The sequence below is a fragment of the Mastomys coucha genome, chromosome X, assembly GCF_008632895.1.
Source record: "Mastomys coucha isolate ucsf_1 chromosome X, UCSF_Mcou_1, whole genome shotgun sequence".
Classification (NCBI taxonomy): domain Eukaryota; kingdom Metazoa; phylum Chordata; class Mammalia; order Rodentia; family Muridae; genus Mastomys; species Mastomys coucha.
The window spans coordinates 74,450,472-74,463,617 of record NC_045030.1 but is presented as its reverse complement, the minus strand read 5'-3'; the positions used below and the strand labels follow the sequence as shown (position 1 = coordinate 74,463,617).

Here is a 13,146-nt window from a genome sequence, read left to right as displayed (position 1 = left end):
TATGCATATATTTCCTGTTTTATTATTTTATATTTTATTAATGCTTAATATGTGATTTTTCATTTATCAGTCTCATAGTTTATCAATATCATTGATATTTTCTAAGAAACAAATGTGTTTTATTGATTATTTTGACTGTATATCCGTTTTCTAATAAGCTTTTGCTCTCATCTTTTAAAATTCTTTAAAAAGAAGTGTTTGGTGTAATTTGCTTTCTTAAGTCATTTGATGAAGTATAGCCTTTTTTCAAGTTTTCTTCTTTTCTAATACAAACACTTTAAAGCCAGATACGTCTTTCTAAGCATTGCTTGAGCTATACTTCACAGGTATTGATATTAATTATTTTCAATATTACACAGCTCAAAATAATTGCCTAAATCATAGAGTAATTTTCTTTTGCCCAGGGTTATTTAGAAGTATATTTCATAATTTCTACAAGATGGGGATTTTATAATCAAATTGTCATTTGGCTATTTATTTCTTGCTTAACTGCCCAGTTGCTGCTTGCTTACATGCATGAAAACCTGGTTCACTTCCCAGTACTAAATAAAACTGCCATTGTGACACATTTGCAATTCTAGCACTTGGAAGATGGAGGCAAGAAGATTCAAAGTTCAGGTCAGCCTGGAATTCATGAAATCTTGCCACATTTTCTTTTTTTCTAAACTTACTCTTTGGGTTTTTACAGAAAATTTTGCTAGCACACAGTCTAGAGAAGGGCTTAAAAACACTTTAATTTTTAAAAAGATTATAATATAATTACCTCATTTCTCTCTTTCTGATACTTCCCTTAAATTTTCACATGAAACCCCCTTGGTTTATTTTAAATTCATGATGTGCATGTCTCTGCCCTAAATGGAATGTCTCCATTAAACCCTCTGACTCAGGGAATCCTGAGGATGAGGAGACTGAAAGAGAGAGTAAGAGCCAGAGGGACTGGGGAACACCAAGAAAGGAAGACCCTCTAAATCAACATGATCAAAACTCAAATGAACTCACAGAGACTAAGGCAGCATTCACAGGGGTCTGCATAGCTCTGCATCAGGTCTTCTATGTATATATTATGACTTTAAGTCTAGTGTGTTTATGTGACTCCTGAATGTGTAAACAAGGCACTCTCTAATTTTTGTGCCTTGTCTTGGGCACTTTTTCTTGAGTAGTTTTGTCTTATCTAACTTCCGTATTATGTTTATTTTATTGTATTTTATTTTGTTATACCTAGAAAGAACATGGATACAAAGTGGGACTGGAGGAATTGGGGGGAGTAGAACGAGTAGGAGCTGGAGAGATGGCTCAGTGGTTAAAAGTACCTGCATCTCTTTTAGAGGATCAGAGTTCATCTTCCAGTACCCATGTTGGGTCATTAAGATCATCTGTAACTCTAGCTCTACGACATCTGATGCTCTCTTTTTGTCCATCTTGATGCTGAGGTATGTTTATTGAGTATAGCACTAGAAAGAATTGTGTTTTCATATCCAATCTCTTAGTTTATGTTTTTGTATGGGAAATTAGACTACTGATATTGAGATATATCAATGAGCAGTGTTTGTTGATTCCCATTATTTTGTTATGACGAGGGCTTGTTTTTCCTTCCTTTGGTTTGCTAGTCTATGATTATTTATTCCTTGTGTTTTCTTGGGTGTGGTTAACCTTTTTAGGTTGGAATTTTCCTTCTAGTGCCTTCTGTAGAGCTAGATTTGTAAATTATACTGATTAACTTTGTTTTTTTTTGTGGAATGTAATTTGTTTCACCTATGGTGATTGAAAGTTCTGCTGGATTTAGTAGTCTGGGCTGGCATCTGTGGTTTCTTAGAGTTTGTCAACCTCTTGTCCAAACCTTTCTGGCTTTGAGAGTCTCCACTAAGAAGTCGAATGTAATTGTAATAGGTCTGCCTTATAGGTAACTTGTATTTTGTTTGTTTGTTTGTTTTTTGGTTTTGCCTTGTAACTTTTTACTGTTCTTCCTTTGTTTTGTACATTCAGGGTTTTAGATTATTATGCTTTGTAGGAATTTTCTTTTCTAGTCCAGTCTATGTGATATTCTATATGCTTCTTGTTACCTGATAGGCATCACTTTCTTTAGGTTAGGGATTCTTTTCCTATGATTTTGTTGAAAATATTTTCTGGGCCTTTGACCTGGGTTTCTTTTTCTTCCTCTATCCCTACTATAACTATATTTGGTCTTTTCTTATTTTCCCAAATTTTCTGCATGTTTTGTGTTAGGATTTTTTTTTCAGATTTAATATTTTCTTTGGCTGAGGTATTCATTTCTTCTATCTGGTCTTCAACACCTGAGATTCTCTCTTTTATTCCTTGTATTCTGTTCATGAGGCTTGCCTCTGAGGTTCCTGCTCAAATACCTAAATTTGTCAATTCCAGATTTCCCTCAATTTGGGTTTTCGTAGTTGACTCTATTCTTACTTTCAGTTCTTGAACCACTTTATTAATTTTTTTATTGTTTGTGTTTTTGCAGGCACCTTTAATAGATTTGCTCATTTCCTCTTTAATGTCCTTGAGCATATTCATAAAGGCTATTTTGAAGTCTTGTGCTTCAGCTATACTGGATTTCTCAGGGACTGATGTAGTAAGATTGCTGGACTCTACTGGAAACATATTGCTCTTGCTATCAATTGATTTTTGTTTTTCCTGTAGTTGACATCTAAGCATCTGGGTTTGGGATGATTGTAATCTGTTTTTTGTTTGTTTGTTTGTTTGTTTGTTTGTTTTTTTGGTGGGGGTGGGTTTTCCAATTCTTAATGTCTAGGAATGTGTGTTGGCTGTAGGTTGCTTAGTAGGCAATGCTTCTGAATCTCTACCAGGGATGGCCATTGGTATTGAGAACTGACACACAGGAATGGAGGTGAGCTAGAAGAGCACAGAGGTGTAACAGAGTGGCTGAGTGTATCCACAGGAGGGTAGAAAGTTGGGTCTGTCATGAGGTTCTGTGGAGTCCACAGTGAATGGCAGAAGAGAGGAAAGATAGATTCCAGCAGATGAGAAGGGAAAGTGAGTGAAGATAGCCTACCTGATTGTCTGTCAGGCTTGGCCCACAGGTTTCCAGGGAGAGAGTGGCTAAGGTGTTGCTCCATGATTCAAAGGGACGGGGTAAGGAAGAAAGGAAGGCTGTAGAAGACAATCTACTTAGTTCCATGGGAATGAGTGCAGAGAGGCCACAGAAGGTGCTGGTTTTCTGCAAATCTAGGGATAAGACAATTTTTAAAAATTCATGCTGAGGAATGATGGTAGGAAATATTATATCTGTTTTCTATAATTAGACCTCTATGTGTGTATAAGAACAGAAATCCTTGTATGTATAATAAAAACACTGACTTTCAGTGGAAATAAAACAAATTCAAAATCAAATGTGTAATGAATCTAAGTTGTTTCTGGCAATACCTGCATGTGCTACAACTTCTCTGCAGCCTTGGCTCAGAAAATGCATTAGTTTTCTGCATTCAGAAAGCATACTGTTGCTTGATTTTTTTCACTATCACCCCATTCAGTTGTGTGACTGGTACAAGGAATCATGGTATACAGTTTAAGATACTATGATTATGGGGAGATACTTCAGTAAGTAACAGTGTTTACCATGTAAGCATGTTCAGATACTAGCACATATTTAAAAATCCACACATGATAGTAAGTATACCTGTAATCCCAACACTAGTGGGGGAAAGTTCAGTAGGAGACTTGCCAAGAATAAGAGAAAGAGTGATAAAACAGGATATTCATATGTTTTCCTCTCTCTTCTGTATATGTGCACACATGTGAGTACATGTGCATATACACCACATACAGATAAACACAGACATATACATAAAGATACAGAAAAGCTAAAGGGAACTGTAGCTTAAAATATGGTCAATGTATGTAACAGTTCCATGTTTCTAAGGAGTATAGTTTTTCAGTTGGATCGAACATGATCACCACATGCTAAGGCATGTGAAAGTTATATATAACTTTACTGTCTTTATACTGTCAGCTGCTGAGAGATAGATATTAAAGTTATCTAGTGTGACTTTGTATTGTCTATTTCTTATTGTGGCTTGTTTAGGTTTTCTTGATTTCATATTCATATGTTTTGAGGCATGTATAGAAATTTAGAATTGTTTTTGTCTTTCTCATGAATGACACTGTTTGTCATTCTGGAGTATCTGTTTTTATTGCCAGTAATGATTTTACCTTGATGTCATCTGTCTGATATTGATTTAGCTCCTCAAACTTTCTTTGGATACTTTTAGATTGTTATAACTTTTTCTACAGTGTTTATTTAAACTTTTCTTCATATATTTCTTGCATGCCACATATAGTCTTCCTAAAGCCAATTATCTTTAATCAGAACAGTTAATCAGCATATATTATAATTATTGCTATATTTAATTATAATTATTCATTTTTTACAGAATATTTTCTACTTTTCTGAATACTTTTGTATCAGTTTCGTGGGCAAACAACTACTGTGATCATTGTTGTTCAATGTCTGTGTAGGATGCAAGACCTGGTATATTGTAGAATATGGAAGGAAGGCCATGTGGCATGAGAGGCTAAATGGGGAAGCTATTGACAAATCAAAATTTTAAACATGACCTTTGCTATGACATGTAGGGTAGGGAATGACGAATGATGTATGAAATGCTGGAAAATTTTTATCTGATTTTAGAAGAACCTAGAAAAAATTGTAAATGAATTCATTTGCAAAGTACAAAAATAAGGTAAGGTAGATATGGCACATTTTTGTAATTTCACAGTCTGGAAGCTAAAGCTAGAAGATCACAAGTTCCAGGCTAGATGCCTCAAAATATAAAGATACCAAACAGAAATGCTGCCCACATCACAGTATGCATGAATGGCACTAACATAGCTAACTTCCAAGTTAACATAAAATCATTTTCCAGATTTAGAATTTAAATGTCTGGTTAAAATATATCTGGTTGTTATTGAGGCTGAATAAATATTTTTAATTTTTATTTTTAACTTTTTATTGGTTACATTATTTATTTATATTTCAAATGTTATCCCCCTTCCCAGTTTCCACTCCACAAACCCCCTATCCCATGCCCCCCTTGTTTCTCTGAGAGTGCTCCCCTACCGACCCACCCACTCCATAGCATTCTTCTACATTGGGGCATCAAGCCTTCATAGGACCAAGGGCCTATATCCTCCCATCGATAAGGCCATCCTTTGCTATATATGCAGCTGGAGCCATGGGTCCCTCCATAGCAAAAACTATTCTCAACAATAAAAGAACCTCTGGGAAAATCACCATCCCTGACCTCAAGCTGTACTACAGAGCAATTGTGATAAAAAACTGCATGGTATTGGTACAGTGACAGGCAGGTGGATCAATGGAATAGAATTGAAGACCCAGAAATGAACCCATGCACCTATGGTCACTTAATCTTTGACAAAGGAGCTAAAACCATCCAGTGGAAAAAAAGACAGCATTTTCAACAAATGGTGCTGCTGGTTCAACTGGAGGTCATCATGCATGACACTAATAGAAAAGAAAGTGGGGAAGAGCCTCCAGCACATGGGCACAGGGGGAAAATTTCCTGAACAGAACACCAATAGCTTCTGCTCTAAGATCAAGAATTGACAAATGGGACCTCATAAATTTGCAAAGCTTCTGTAAGACAAAAGACACTGTCAATAGGATAAAACAGCAACCAACAAATTGGGAAAAGATCTTTACCAATCCTATATCTGTTAGAGGGCTAATATCCAATGTATAAAAAGAACTCAAGAAGTTAGACTTGAGAAGCAAATGACCCCATTAAAAATGGGGTACAGAGCTAAACAAAGAATTCTCAACTGAGAAATCTTGAATGGCCATGAATATATTTTTATATTTATTATGTGTTTGTAATATTCCCGTTGTTCATCTTGCACTTTTTTTCATCTTATAATTACTCATTCATATTGCTTCTGTGTTTGCCAGAAATAATGATCATTTAATGTTTTTTTCCTTCTTTGAAATAGTTTTGTTTCTCATATAATGTGTCCTGATTTTTTGTTTCCCCTCCTACTTCTTCCAATTCCCCTCCCTCTCCCCCATTTGCAGATCCACCCTTTTTCTGTCTCTTATTAGAACGTAATCATGTTTCTAAGGGATAATAATAAAATAAAATAAAGATAACTAAAAAGTAAACACATTGTACTCAGAAAAAACAAACAGAAGGAAAAGAGCCCAAGAGAAGGCACAAGAAACACAGACCCATTTGTTCACATACTCAGGAATCCCATAAAGGCACTAAATGGAAGTAAAAATATTATATGCAAAATCTGTACAAAGATGAAAAATATGTAAATAAAATAAAAATAAAACATAATAAGACAATGTTAAAAACAAGCAAGTAAGCAAACAAACAAAAGCCCTGGAATGCCATTGTGAGAAAAAGAACCTCCAAAGATCCTTTTGAATTAATTTTCTGTTGGCCATCTATTATTGCTAGGCATACACCCTACTCTTAAGAGTAGTTTGTTTGACCAGTGAGACTCCCTTGGAGAAAAGTAGATTTTCATTTGAAAGTGGTTATCAATTGGGGATTGCCTCTGGGTTAGGAATAGGGACATAATATCCACTTTCAGCTCTAAGACCCCACCTGGTGTAGAACAGTGCAGGCCATGTTCATGCTGCCTCACTCTGTGCATTAATCCGTGCAGACCAAGATGATTTAGTGGGTCTTGTTTTCTTGTTGTCCTCCATCCCTTCTGGCTCTTAAAATCTTTCTGCTTCTTCTTCCACAAGGTTCCCTAAGGCCCTGGGGAGGGATTTTATGGAGATGTCCTGCTGAGGTCTGAGTATTCCAAGGTGTCTTATTCTCTGTAAATTATCTGGCTGTATGTCTCTGTATTTGTTCCTATCTGCTGCAGGAGAAAGATTCTTTAATGATCGCTCAGCAACGAACTGATCAATGAATCTAACAGAATGTCATTAGAAGTCATATTATTGTTACTTTTTTGTGTGTTTGAATTTTTTATTGAATATTTTATTTATTTAAATTTCAAATGTTATCCCCTTTCCCAATTTCCCCTATTGTGGATGCCAGCAAGTACTGGCTGACAAATGCCAGGGCCAGGAAGCGGGAGAGGGTGGGTTGGTGAGCAGGGGGAGTGGGGAGGGAACAAGGTTTTTTTTTAATTCTATTTTTTTCCAGAGGGGAAACCAAGAAAGGATATATCATTTGTAATGTAAATAAAGAAAATATCTAATAAAAATTATTATTATTATTTTCTATGTACAAATATTAGAATATAAACATATTTTCCTTTATCTCCCAATATTTGTGTCTCTAGAAGGCCTTTTAGAATTTGTTTTTGATTTGCAACTAATGTTTGAATAAAAATTGTGAGTCTAATGACAAATCAAAACATCAAAAAAAAATAAAATTAGATATTTTCTTTATTTACATTTCAAATGATATCTCCTTTCCCAGTTTCCCCTCAGGGAAAAAAATACATGTTCCCTTCCCCTTCCCCTGCTCACTAACCCACCCTCTCCTGCTTCCTGGCACTGACATTCCCCTACACTGGGGCACAGAGCCTTCACAGGACCAAGGGCCTCTCCTCCCATTGATGACCTACTAGGCCATCCTCTGCTACATATGCAGCTGGAGCCATGGGTCCCACCATGTGTACTCCTTGGTTGGTGGTTTAGTTCCTGGGAGCTCTGAGGGTACTAGTTAGTTCATATTGTTGTTCGTCCTAAGGGGCTGCAAGCCCTTCAGCTCCTTGGGTCTTTTCTCTAGCTCCTTCATTGGGGACCCTCTGCTCAGTTCATTTTTCTACACTGGAACATCAAGCCTTCACAGGCCCAAGGGCCTCCCTTCACATAGATGCCGGATAAGGCCCCTTCAGCTCCTTAAGGCCTTCCCCTAATTCCTCCATTGGGATTCCTGTACACAGTCCGATGGTTGGCTGTGAGCATCCATATATGTATTGGTCAGAATCTGGCAGAGTCTCTCAGGAGACAGCTGTATCAGGCTCCTGTCAGCAAGCACTTCTTGGCATCTATAATAATCTCTGGGTTTGGTGTCTGCATGTGGAATGGACCCCCAGGTGGGGCAGTCTCTGGATGTCCTTTCCTTCAGTCTCTGTCCCTGTATTTCCTTTAAACAGGAGCAATTCTGGGTTAAAATTTTGGAGATGGGTGGTTGGCCCAATGCCTCAATCAGAGGACCATTCCTAATTTATGGATGTGTTTAACAGGTTCTTTCTCCCCTTTGTGGGGTATTTCAGCTAATGTCATCCCAGTGGGGTCCTAGGAAGCTCTTGCTTTCCTGATATCTGGGATGTTCTGGTTGCTACCCCAGTTCCCCATCCCCCAATTGCTACACTCCTCTGTTTAATTTCCTGACCCTCTGTACATCTCCTCCATCTCCTCCCATACCTGATTCTTCCCCCCTTTCCCCTCTCCCTTTCTATTCGTCCCAAGTCCCTCCCACCCTCTACTTCCCTTGATTATTTTGTTCCCTCTTCTATCCATTGTTTTGTCTTCCTTCTTCTTGAGCTTCATGTGGTCTGTGAGTTGTATCATGGGTACTCCATGCTCTTTGCCTAATATCCACTTATCAGTGAGTACATACCATGTGTGGTCTTTTGTGATTATGCTATCTCACTCAGGATGATATTTTCTAGTTGCATCCATTTACCTAAGAATTTCATAAATTTATTGTTTTTAATAGCTGAGTAGTACTCCATTGTATAAATGTGCCACAATTTTCTGTATCCATTCCTCTGTTGAGGGACATCTGGGTTGTTTCCAGTTTCTGGCTATTATAAATAAGGCTGCTATGAACATAGTGGAGCATGTGTCCTTACTACATGTTGGAGCATCTTCTGGATATATGCCCAGGAGTGGTATAACTGGGTCCTCTGGTAGTACTATGTCCGGTTTTCTGAGGAACCTCCAAACTGTTTTCCAGAGTGGTTGTACCAGCTTGCATTTCCACCAGCAATGAAGGAGTATTCCTCTTTATTCACACCTTCTCCAGCATCTGCTGTCACCTGAGCTTTTTATCCTAGCCATTCTGACTGGTGTGAGGTGGAATCTCAGGGTTGTTTTGATTTGCATTTCCCTGATGACTAAGGATGTTGAACGTGGTGCTTCTCAGCCATTCCTCAGTTGAGAATTCTTTGTTTAGCTGTGTACCCCATTTTTAATAGGGTTATTTGGTTCTCTGGAGTCTAACTTCTTGAGTTCTTCATATATATTGGATATTAGTGCTCTGTTGAATGTAGGATTGGTAAAGATCCTTTCCCAATCTGTTGGTTGCTGTTTTGTTCTATTGACAGTGTCCTTTGCCATAAAGAAGCTTTGCTATTTTATGAAGTCCCATTTGTCTATTGTTAATCTTAGAGCATAAGCCATTGGTGTTCTGTTCAGGAAATTTTCCTCTGTGTCCATGTGTTCGAGGCTCTTCCCCACTTTCTTTTCTATTAGTTTCAGTGTATCTGGTTTTCTGTGGAGGTCCTTGATCCACTTGAACTTGAGCTTTGTACTCAATTGAATCTGTAATTGTTTTTGGCAAGATGGCCATTTTTACTATATTATTCCTGCCAATCCATGAGCATGGGGGCTCTTTCCATCTTGTAAGATCTTCAATTTCTTCAGTTCATGTCATACAGATCTTTCACTTGCTTGGTTAGAGTCACACCAAGATATTTTATATTGCTTGTAATTATTGTGAAAAAATATGGAATACTTTATGAATTTGTGTGTCATCTTTGTGTAGAGGCCATGCTAATCTCTGTATTGTTCCAATTTTCATATATTGTGCTGCTGAAGCAAGCACTTTATTGCTATATTTTTATTGTTGATTTTCGAACAGTAGTGTTTAGTTTTTATCCTAGGTCTCTAGGCTAACTACTCTCAGGCTGTTGGTCACCCAGGCAGTTTTGATCATGAGTTCTATCTTGTGGAGTAGGCCTTAACTCAAATCTGATATTTATTGGTCACTCCCACAATCTTTGTGCCCCCATTACAGGTAGGACACCATTATGAAATGGACCAGTTTGTAGCTGGGTCTGTGTTTAAGTTTCTCCTTTGTTACCATGCAGAGTACCTTCCTGTACCAAAGACAATAGCATGTAGATATGAAGGCTCTATGTGGGTACATAAGATTTTTATGTTCAATCAGGTATGATGGCCTTGTCAGTTTGTGCAGAGCAAACTTTAGACTTGACAACAGCCTGAATTGTTTGGAGATTCCCATGGGATCCCTTTAGCCAATAACTTACTCAGATGTAACCCAATCTTGGTACTGGAAGGTTAATTTGTTGACAAGTGGTGACACATTATTTGGCAGTTTCATATCTTTATCCATTTTTCTGTTGAGAAGACATCTAAGTTGTTCCAGTTTTAGGCTATTACGAGTAGAACAGCAATGAATATAATTGAGCAAGTATCTCTGTGGTAGGATGAAGCATCTTTTGGTATATACCCAAGAGTGGTATAGCTGGATATTGGTGTAGATGGATTTCCATCTTCTTGAGGAAGCACCATACTGATTTCCATAGTGGTTGTACAAGTTTGCACTCTCATCAGTTATGAAGGAGTGTTTCCTCTGCTCCACATCCTTACCAGCAAGAGCTATTATTTGTCTTAATGATCTTATCCATTTGATGGCTGTCAAATGAAATATCAAAGTAATTTTGATTTGCATTTCCCTGGTGACTGAGGATATTGAACATTTCTTAGTTTCTCAGCCATTTGAGTTTTCTTTTTTGTTTAAATCTGTACTCCATTTTTAAATTCAGTTATTTGTTTTCTTTTTAAACATTATTTATTTATTTATTTATTTATTTATTTATTTTTTCAAGACAGGGTTTCTCTGTATAGCCCTGGCTGTCCTGAAACTCACTCTGTAGACCAGGCTGGCCTCAAACTCAGAACTCAGGAATCCGCCTGCCTCTGCCTCCCAAGTGCTAGGAGGAAAGGTGTGCGCCACCACCGTCCGGCTATTTGTTTTCTTAATATCTAGTTTTTGAGTTCTTTATGTATTTTGGATATGTATACTGTTATATGTAAATACACTTAAAACTTATTCTTTACATGTATAGAAGAACTCACTGTTAATGCCACCTGGATTTCAAGGTTTCTTTGGGGAGCATATTTAGTTGCATAGCCAAATTTTTATATAGCTGAAGGAATATTCAGATTATATATTTTCTTCTTTCAGTGTTGTTTTTTGAAATGTCAATCTAAAATTTCACATTATGGCATAAAGATATCCATTTTAAATCAATTGGATATACAAGTGTGCCCTCCTTCCCATTCCCAATACTGGGTCTTGTTTGTTTGCTTTAATAGTTATTTATCAGTCTTCAAGATGATTTTTTTATTGTTATTTGTTCTTTTTCTATTTTATTACAAGATTTTTATTTCATTAATTTAAATTTAATATTTATTGTATTTTATTTGGTTTTAGCTTGATTGTATTTTGTTACTCTAGTTGTATGTTGGAGATAGTTTTTTGGTTAGGAGCAAGAGTTCATGTCCATTAAATAATAGGTTTTCTAATTCGTAATTTTCAAATATACTCCACCATGACAATAACCTTCACTCTCATAATGAATCTATTGTTTCGCAGACTTTTCATTTGCTATATATCTGTTTTCGTGTCATACAAGGTACTTTTGGACTTCATTTGTCTTTTTAATTGCTTAATTTCTTATTCAAATTCATTTTATATTCAAGTTTTCTTTCTTTTCTTTTTTTTTTTTCTGATGCAAAATCTTACTTTGTAGCTCAAGGAAACTTCAAACTTGTTTGTAATGCAGGCTAGCTTTTAAGTTTCAATCCTCCTTCCTCAGCCTCGCAAATACTGGGTTTATAGATATGTGCCACCACAGTAGGTTATAATTGTGTTTTACAAACAGTTGTATGTTGGAGATAGCTTCTTGGTTAGGAGCAGGAGTTCATGTCCATTTCCCCCAATCAAAACATGGAATCTGTCTGATTTGAACCTATGCAGGCCCTGCTCATGCTGCTGTAGTTTCTGTGAATGTGTGTGTGTGTACAAATGTACAATTTTATATGTAATATATACATATATTATAATACACATATATATAATATGTATATTAGTCTTGTTGTGTCTGGAGGATACTGTTTGCTCGGTGACATCTATTCCTTCTGGCTTTTATGGTTTTCTGCCTCATCTTCTGTATATGTCAATGGATTCTCATTATTTTGTAGGACATCAGAATAATATAGTACCTAGATTACATGTTAGACTTTGATTTAGTATATCAAAATTTTATTGGTTTTAAATTATTCTTTGTAAGTTTTGTTTGAATATGTTATTTTAAATAAAAATGGAAAAGGTCCTGGCCTATATTATTTTTAACTTTTCAATTTTGAAATAATTCATGGAAAATGAATTCATGGAGAGATACATAAACAATTCATAGATCTTTATGAACTCCACACCAATTTTTCTTTAGTATGTACGGCTGTATAAGAATATTTTATATGTAGCCAGTTTTGGCTATCTATGGGTATACTTCTATGTAACCTAATCATATACATACACAAAGACATATATATTTGTGAAGAAATTACTACAATCAAGGTATAGAATTGAAACTGTCATGTTACTCAATTCCAGTAGTATCCATTCATCTCTTTCATTCGAACCAGTAATATGTTCTCCATCTCTCTATATACTTTTGCCAGTTTTATAATATTATAAAATTTTAATTACACATTATATAACCTTTTGAAATTGACCTTAAAAATTAATAAACTATATTTTAGACCAGTTTTAGGTTTACAGAAAACTGAACAAACAGTACAAGCTTTCTATATTTCTTATATGTTTTTTCTATAATTGAGTATTAGTATGATATATTTATTATTATTGATGTATCAGTTCTTAAAGCACTATTGTTAACTACATAGCTTGCGATGTATAATGTTAAATTTGCACATTTAACAGAGCATTTTCATTTATTAAAATTCTGTGTCCTCTATTCATCACATCACTCTTTTTCTCTTGACATTTTCAACTTTATATAGTTTTTGCTAGAATGCCATATAATTAACTAGCTTTTTTGACTTAATGATAGACATTTCGCTCGAGGTTCTTCCCTACTTTCTCTTCCATTAGTTTCAATGTATCTGCTTTGATGTGTAGGTCCCTG

At 36.0% G+C, this 13,146-nt stretch overlaps 1 protein-coding gene and 1 non-coding gene across 4 annotated transcripts in view; one reads left to right on the top strand and one right to left on the bottom strand.

Annotated features, from left to right (window-relative positions):
* Positions 1–13,146, top strand: part of Gabra3 (gamma-aminobutyric acid type A receptor alpha3 subunit) — a 191,776-nt gene that overhangs the window by 28,050 nt on the left and 150,580 nt on the right. The gene's annotated exons all lie outside the window — the stretch shown is intronic.
* On the bottom strand, positions 9,690–9,794 carry LOC116095958. The gene has a single exon (XR_004120775.1). It is a non-coding gene; the product is annotated as a U6 spliceosomal RNA (small nuclear RNA).